Raw genomic sequence first — 7514 nt, forward strand, 5'->3', positions numbered from 1 at the left:
CTCTCTCAATCCCCTGGAGCTGGGATATTCTCTTCTCTCCTGTCCATGGACATCAGAGCTTGAGACTCTTCAGCTTTTGGGATCCAGGACTCACACCAAGGACACCATCAGCTTCCCTGGTTTTGAGGCTCTTGGAGTTATACTGGGCCCCACCCTATCGGCATCCAGTTTATAGACAGCCTATCATGGGACTTCTCTTCATAGTCGCATGAGCTAATTCCCCTAATAAATCCCTCTCATATAAATATAACATATCCTATTGATTCTGTCTCTCTGGAGAACCCAGACTAATACACACATCATCCAGAAGTGCAAAAATAATAAAGGCATTTCAAGACATGCAAATGTTAAAATAGAACAGTGTTCACAGTTTTTCTTGCCTTCTAAGGATAATTCTTTAGATTTCTCAATCTTTGGATCTTTTTTGGTATGATAAGGACAGTGGCTTCAGAAGAAAATTGGAAGAAGCCCAGAGACAATACGTGATTTATTTTGGAAAGGTCATAGAGCTACCTTGGGAGGATGAGAAGAGATTTAAAAGGAGAGATAGGGATGGGGAAGTAACATTAGGTGAGCTCAAAAAGGCTGGGACCTTTGGAGATACAGAAAGATTTGGTGATATGGGAACTTTGGAGACAATGAAGTTTTAAGGGAGAGTTGTTCTTGGCTTAGGCATTAAGTATCAGATGTTATAAGAGCCTGTTTGCCATTGCTTCAAGATACTTTAATAAAATTTTGTAGTATTTGCAGAAATTCTGGAATGTGAAAGTTGAAAAGTAAGCATGTCCTCTTGTGCTGTCGTTAATAGTGGGCAGTGGCTGCAGAGTGGGACTCAGATAACTACTGCCTATGCAGGGAATGTCTCCCCTGCCTCTCACTTTGCTGACCCCCTTTGCTGGAGCTTGCCAGCATGTCTGTGGTACTGCCCAATTGTTTGCAGACCAGCTGGCCCTGGGGAGTCAACCAGTTCAGCAACAAGTACTTATCAGCAGACCAAGCTTCTCACCCTGGAGCACACCATCAACCTGTACCCTATTACCAGTTATACTTTTGGTACAAGAGAGCCCCTCTATGAGAAGGGAAACTCTTTTATAGCCAGATTTCAGCACATGAGGGAGGAATTTGATAAAACTGAAATGAGTGGGACTATAGAAGGGGTTCTGATTGTATGGGAACACCAGCTACCTTATGTGTTACTGCTACAGCTGGGAAAAACTTTCTTCATATTACCTGGTGGTAAACTTAACCCAGGAGAAGATGAAATTGAAGGACTAAAATGTTTAATGACAGAGATACTGGCTCATTCGGATGGTGTCCTGCAAGATTGGGTCATTGATGACTGCATTGGTAACTGACGGAAACTAAGTTTTGAACCGCCTCAGTATCTATACAAGGGGTCTTCAAAAAGATCATGCAGAGTTTTTTCCTGTTAGCAGTTGAAACAAACAATTATCCAGGGACAGATCGGTTGCCTTTTTGATTTACCAAGGTTAAAAAACAGATGGTAAATTCATGTAAATTAGGATTTAATACTGATTGGTGAGGACATTTTGTGGCTTCCTGGCAGAGAAAAGAATGACAAACAGTGATGGAGAACAGCTGGCTAGCAAAATGTCAGGCATGATACTCTGCTTAATCACTTAGCGGGGCTATTTAGAAAGAGTAATTTGCTAAGTAACAAACCTATGTTACACAGGCTTTTTATACTATTTGGGAAAAAAACAGCTCATCTAAGAAACAGATAATATTATTTTAGAAAAAAATTTTACTTGTATTTAGAGAGATCTCTGCAATGTTTTTTAAATTTCTAAACTATTATTATTATGTAGTGGAATAAATATAGAATTAATACTTCCTTTCTCTTCTTTTTTTTTTTTTTAGAAAAAAGTCCATTTTCTTTAATACCAGTTAGGATTATGATATAACATCGGCAAGTATTAGCGCCTTCTTTCCTAATTTAAATTAAACTCTCCAAGGCACTTGCTTGATGGTTCAAAAGATACAAAACAAAATGTATTAGAAAACAGCTGTATAAAATATTTACATAGGTGTGTTATTGAAGCCCTAGAAAAGACATTTTTCTCTTAAGTGTCAGTCTAGGGAGTCGCTAGGTTTCTAAACAATTGATTTGTTTATATTTTATGTGTATGGAATTATGTCATTATAAAGGTATTATTTTTTTGTCTGCCTAACTTTTCCTTTCTGAAGCTGCCCCTGATTAATGGTGCTTTCCTGGTGGGATTGTCAATCATACTCATATAGCTTCACTTCCTCTGCCCATGGGAGAGGGCAAATGACCCAGGTGAGCCAAGCAGAATTCCTCATTCCTTTGTCCACATGTATTGGTCCAGAAATGGGAATGACACAAACAGGGCCATTCAGAATCCTACCAAAGGTTTTTTCTGAAACTGTCAGAAAAGAGATGCTCTCTTTTCACTGGGATTACTGGCCATAAGGACCATGTAAGGCTAGAGTTGCAGCTATCTTTACTACAAAGTGGGAAGAGCCTACTTGAGAATGAAACCAACACAGAGGCAAAAGTCCTGAGGACTTTGTTTGAGTCTCTGTGCCTAAAGCTAGATCTATTAAAAGAGCCAATCAGACTTACAGTCAAGGTGGCGGAATAGACAGTCCTCAGTGTCACTCTCTCCCACGAATCAACCAATTTACAACTATAAAAAAGCAATGGTAGCCAAGTTGGGGCCGCTAAAGCTCAGGGGAAGAGGAGGAGAGACCTATGGAGTGCATGAAGGCAGGAGAAGCCACGATAAAAGAAAGAAAATGCTCCAACCATTTCGAGCCCTGGCCGCTTCTAAGGCTGGGGCTGGTGAGTGCATGGAGCAGGAGCTGGCAGAAGCCACAGCTGTGCCCTTTGGATGAAGTTGCTTGCAGGCAGCAGGGGAGAAGAGGGCCTTGGTGGCCCTCATGCCCGCAAGACCATTAACAGATCTCCCATGGACCCACATAGGAGCAAGGAGCCACAACTGGAAAAAGGAGCCACTCAAAGGCCGGTGAGTCATCGCAAGGGACCCAAGCATGGCCCTTCCCATGGGAAGTGTTTGGAGCACGGGTGGTGGGGGAGATGGGCCCACCGGGGGATCACTGGGGCACAGCAAGGACAACTGATCTTCCCCCCCACTCAGCATAGGACCACTCAGAGGAGACTGGTCAGGAATACAGAATTGCATGGGTGTAGTGGGTTAGAAATCTTGATTCTCCTTTGATCTTAGAATAGGATTTTTAATTAATGCATGAATGAACCAAAAGGCTCTTGAGTAGAGGATGAAAGTCCACAGATAAGTTTGGCAAAAGCCATCTAATCAATTCTAATCACTGTTTAGGGATGGGATTGTATATTTTGTTTCAGGTTGCTGGTTTGATTCCAGCTTGAATGACTATTGACTATTTAACCTACTGATTGTTCTTTAGATATATTAATAAAACTGCTTGAATGCTGTTTAAATATGCTAAAGAAATCGCTGTAGATAGTATGTAGAAAGGAAAATGTTTACTAAGGACAAGCTGTTTGTTGGTGAATTGACCTAGCTTTTTACAGATTACGTTCTGGTATGTCACATTGTTAATTTACTGCCGTTACTAGTTTTACACTGCCTGTTTTTATGTCCTTCTTTGATGATTGAATCAACTGATTTTTCTTGTGAAACTTCCTTGTCTTGTTAATAAAAAGAAAGGCTGATTTTGAATCGGGGCTGCTCCCCTGATGGGCGGCAGTCCCTCCAGGCCTCGTTGATGGTACTTTGAGTGAATTCTTTCTTTCTCTTTTTTCCATCTTGGTTACACAGAGGCAAGTGTAACACATGGGGTGCAGTTTGATGAAAAGACTCAAGCCCAGACCAGAGTTTCTACACAACCTCGGTGCACTGGATTTCTCTAGACCCGGAAGTACCTATAAAATCAACCATTAAAACCTGAGCTGCACAAAAAGACTTCCCTAGGGAGTTATCAGTGGAGCAGCAATTTAGCTCAACCATACAGCTCAAGTACTGGTCCCCACAGGAAGTTCTCCCATTTAGAAGTAAGCAAAGGACAACAAATTAGTTCCAGCACAGAGTTTAAGTGGTGGCAATAGGAAATAATCCAACATAGAACTGAAAGAAAAGCAAAGTACCCACAACCAGAGATAAAATTTGATCTTAACTAGTAAAGGTCTCATTTCACCAAAGAATGCCTATAACACCTAGAAGGACCTGAAGCCCCTGGACTACCAAGCCAGAAAGGAGGGAGGGCTGGGGACCTCAGCCATGCCTCCTGACACCTGCAACCAGTCCTGAGGGTGTGTCTGAGGGCCTCAGCCACACCCCTCCCCCCATATGTCCAACCAGCTCAGTGATGACCTCCAAGCCGCTGCAGGAAGTGCCTCAGGCTCTCCCCAGCCAGGGTGGGGGGTGGCTGTGGTCCTCGGCCACACACCCCTGACACAGTGCAACCAACCCAGCGATGACCACCAAGCCACAGCAAGAAGGGCCCCAGGTTCCTGAGCTGGTGTGGTGGGGGGTGAGGGCTTTTGCCACACCCCCCTGACATCTACACCCAGCCTGGCAATGGCCAAGCCACCACTGGAAGACTCCTGGTCTCCCTATGGGAATGAGGGGGGTGCCATAGGCCTCAATCCCGCCCCTCCTCCTCCTCCTCTCATCCATCACACTTCCTTCCCCTTTTCCTTCTCCCCCTACCTCTGAAGGGCTTCACAACATCATAGAATGTAAAATATTAATAAAAAAGAAAAGAAAATTGAAAAAAAAAAAGCCAATCAATTTCCTTTGTTTATGTCAATTTTTTTTTTTGAACATTTATTTCACTGCATATTTCTGGGACAGTCTGCAGAAAATTCTCCTGTTTATGTCAATTTTTTTTTTTTGAACATTTATTTCACTGCATATTTCTGGGACAGTCTGCAGAAAATTCTCCTTTCTATGTTGCCATATGAAGAGAACTGCCGGGAAGAATTGCCGTGATGGGCTGGGCAAAATCTTCAAAGTAACTTACAGGCAATTTTGATACAGTGAAAGATCAGAATAAGTGTTCAATAATATACACAGCTTCATTGTTTATGTCAATTTGGATCTCTATCATTTGCAATCAAAAGAAGCCTGGTTGATATAGTACTGATTAAGTTCACTTCCTTTCGTTGGCAGATAGGAAGCTCAGAGTTAAATTTGCAGCCCACATGTAGCAAGCAGACAGGATCATATTGAATGAATTTTATATAGTGGGCTCATCCCTTGTTTGATCTTTTTTTCTATCCTTTTTTCCCCTTTACTCATATTTTATCTTGTTATAATATGTATTTTTGTAAACCACTTCAGATCCTTTTTGCTATATGATAGTAAATGGTAGCGATTGTTTCCCATATTATCCTGAGTCTGGACTAGAAGAAAACTAAGGGTTTATTCCTAGCAGGTATCATTGGTTTTCTGCCCAAACTTTACCTCTCCCTTCTTCTTTTCCTAACCCAAATTTTGCTGTAGGAATCACTCTTCTTCCATGTATCTCATGTGCTTTAGGGAGGGCTGACCTCACACACACCTTCAGGGATGGGACTGATTAAGGGTAACCTCATCTCCTCTTAAGGAATTAATTCAGGAATTTGCACCATTGAGATGCCAGGAGAAGTTTGCTGGTGGCTTCTACTTTTTAGATATCTTCTGAAAATGACCTTTTCCCTCTTTCACTCTATGTTATGGTGTGTAAGAGTCCTGAAACTGTTGCAGCCATGTCACCCACCTATTTGAGAGTAAAGCTGACACCAAAAGAGAACAAAAAATAATGAGAGGGAGATGGAGCAGAGCCACTGGAATAAATCAGTCCTGAGAACTGCACTCTCTCTGGGTTTTGGTGATTTGAACCAAGAAATGTTCTCATTCAAGCCACTGTGAGTTGAGTATCTACCTTTTATAAGGATCCTAACATAACTGGAGAATGTTCCCTCCTAGAAGTTGCTTTGAAGCTTTCATTTCAGCCTTCCTTAGAAGAGTTAAGAACCTTACAAAACTCAGTACAGTATGACAGTTAGTTGCAAGAGATATCCTGTCTTTAGAAAAACAGTCTTACTGGTATGTTACTTGGTTCAACTGAATTCAGACGTTCTAAACCTCCTTACAGCTTACTTAAGCCAGTCAGAGTTCAATCAAGTTTAATCCAAGAATGCACTTTATACCTTGAAATTGCTCAGAAGTCAATTAGTTTCTGTGAAGATAGGGCAGTTGTAAATAAGTTGTCCTATTTGAGAATCTTCCTACTCATTCACTAGTTCATTACAAGACACTGAAGTCATGGTCCTTCCCTTCTGTATAGATCAGAGAGGAACAGAATCTCCATATCTTGGATAATGATACAACACAGTTGTCTCTCATATCAAAAGTCATGATTATGAAAATAGCATTATCTATTTATTTAGCCCATATACTTATGCCCAGCACTGTACTTGCTGCTCTATGAATGCAGCCTCCACAGTAAAAGAATTTAAGATTGAAAGTACAGACTTTAAGATGTCCTTTAAATAAAACATAGGCCTCTTTTATTTCAAACTCCTTTTGCAAATTACCACTTCATAATCCCCTCTCAAATATGTTCTCAAACAATAAGTGAGAAAGCTAAGTGCTAATAAAAACACTCTCCCAAAATTTCTACATATACAAGGGATCCTCAAAAAGTGCATGGAAAGGTTCATATTTTTGTCATGAACTTTTTGAAGTACCCTTGTATGTGTGAACATATGTAAACACAGAAAAATACATATTTTTCAGTCTTGGCAGTAGGCTGAGATATTTGTTTAGTGTATTTTCTTGGGCCCACTAATTTGGCCATTTTCATGTTTTCAATTCACAAAACTGTCTAGGATAATAATAGTTCAACCACAAATTATAAAAATACACTGAGTATTATGAGTTTAAACAAGTTTATAGTAAAATAACCAACATATGTCAAGGTAATACTTTTCCTTGCCACGAATAAGAATAAACTCCGCTTTGTTTTATCATCTGATTGTTTTGATTGATGGATTGTTTGGGTGATGTTTTCAGGGAACTAATAATATTCTATAGCTTTCAACTTCTTATATGTATTTTTTTTTTTTTTTAGCTTATTTAGACCTCTAGTTCCCCTGAAAGCATCACTATCAACAGTTTCTTCTTCACCCTTCCAGAATTTTTTTTATAATTTACTCGTATTTAATTGCTAGTAAAGCTATGTGTTTTTCCGTGTGATAATTTACTGTTTATATTTCTTCCCATGTTATTTATGTCAGATATATTTTCTGTTTGGCTGCTTTCATATTAATATTTTTATGAAATTCTCTCTTTTTTTTTTTTGTCTTTTTCCGTGTCCGGCAACGGATCGCAACCTTCAGTGTCGCCCCCGTCTTCCCATGTTATTTATGTCAGATATATTTTCTGTTTGGCTGCTTTCATATTAATATTTTTATGAAATTCTCTTTTTTTTTTTTTTTGTCTTTTTCCGTGTCCGGCAACGGATCGCAACCTTCAGTGTCGCCC

The 7514-nt window shown here is 40.2% G+C and overlaps 1 pseudogene; it reads left to right on the forward strand.

The window, feature by feature from the left end:
* The first annotated feature begins 316 nt into the window (after positions 1-316).
* Positions 317-1904, forward strand: LOC103590008 (annotated as a pseudogene).
* The last annotated feature ends 5610 nt before the right edge of the window (positions 1905-7514 follow it).

This window comes from Galeopterus variegatus, unplaced genomic scaffold (assembly GCF_000696425.1).
Source record: "Galeopterus variegatus unplaced genomic scaffold, G_variegatus-3.0.2 Scaffold753, whole genome shotgun sequence".
In the NCBI taxonomy this organism is placed as follows: domain Eukaryota; kingdom Metazoa; phylum Chordata; class Mammalia; order Dermoptera; family Cynocephalidae; genus Galeopterus; species Galeopterus variegatus.